Here is a 1,075-nt window from a genome sequence, read left to right as displayed (position 1 = left end):
ACTGCGTTTCAAGATGGCGGACGCTCACTTTTGGTGTTGCTATGGGGACTGCGTCTCAAGATGGCGGACGCTGACTTCCAGCGTTCCTATGGGGATGGGAGGAATTCAGAGGCAACAAAGGGCGGCCAGGTCGAAGAGGCGGCGGGATAAGGACAAACAGATCAATAACGGCTCCGAGGAACCGGATGGGGGAGAACCGGGACCCCACGGGGGGCCTCGGCCCCACGGAGCGACACGGGCCCAGCGCCACATTGGGCAAGATGGCGGACCGTCACTTCCGGCGTTGGTATGGGGGACGGGCGGAAGTTAGGCCCAGATTCCAAGATGGCGGACGCTCACTTCCGGCGTTGCTATGGGGACTGCGTTTCAAGATGGCGGACGCTCACTTCCGGCGTTGCTATAGGGACGGGCGGAAGTTAGAACCAGAATCCAAGATGGCGGACGCTCACTTCCGGTGTTACTATGGGAACTGCGTTTCAAGATGGCGGACGCTATGGGGACAGGGCGGAAGTAGAGCCTAGATTCCAAGATGGCGGACGCTCACTTCCGGCGCTATGGGTATGGGCGGAAGTCCGGCCCAGAATCCAAGATGGCGTGATTTACACACACCCCCCCCCCCCCCCACACACAATGGCGGCGGGCGGGAAACAAACCAAGATGGCGGCACATCACGTGACTTCCCTTCTTCACACACAATGGCGTTCAAGATGGCGGCGCCCACGCGGCCCCACCGCCCCGTTAATAAAAACCCCCATTTTAACACCAAACCGTCTTAAAATCCACCTTTATTAACCTCAAATCGCCGCGTAGCCTCAAAACGACCCAAAACGCTCCGGATCCCTGTAAAAAAAGCCGTAATAAACCGAAGGGAAACGGAAGAAAGAAGCTGGGCCTGGCCCGGTGCTCCGCGGGCTCAGTGCGCTGCGGGCTCGTCACGGTGCATCGGCCACGTGCGGGATCCTCACGGCCGCGGGGCGGGATAGGCCTCACTAGGCCGCAATAGGCCTCACTAGGCCGCAATAGGCCTCTATAGGTCGCAATAGGCCTCACTAGGCCGCAATAGGCCTCAATAGGC

Source organism: Coturnix japonica, unplaced genomic scaffold (assembly GCF_001577835.2).
Source record: "Coturnix japonica isolate 7356 unplaced genomic scaffold, Coturnix japonica 2.1 chrUnrandom715, whole genome shotgun sequence".
Classification (NCBI taxonomy): Eukaryota; Metazoa; Chordata; class Aves; order Galliformes; family Phasianidae; genus Coturnix; species Coturnix japonica.
This window is presented reverse-complemented; position numbering follows the sequence as displayed.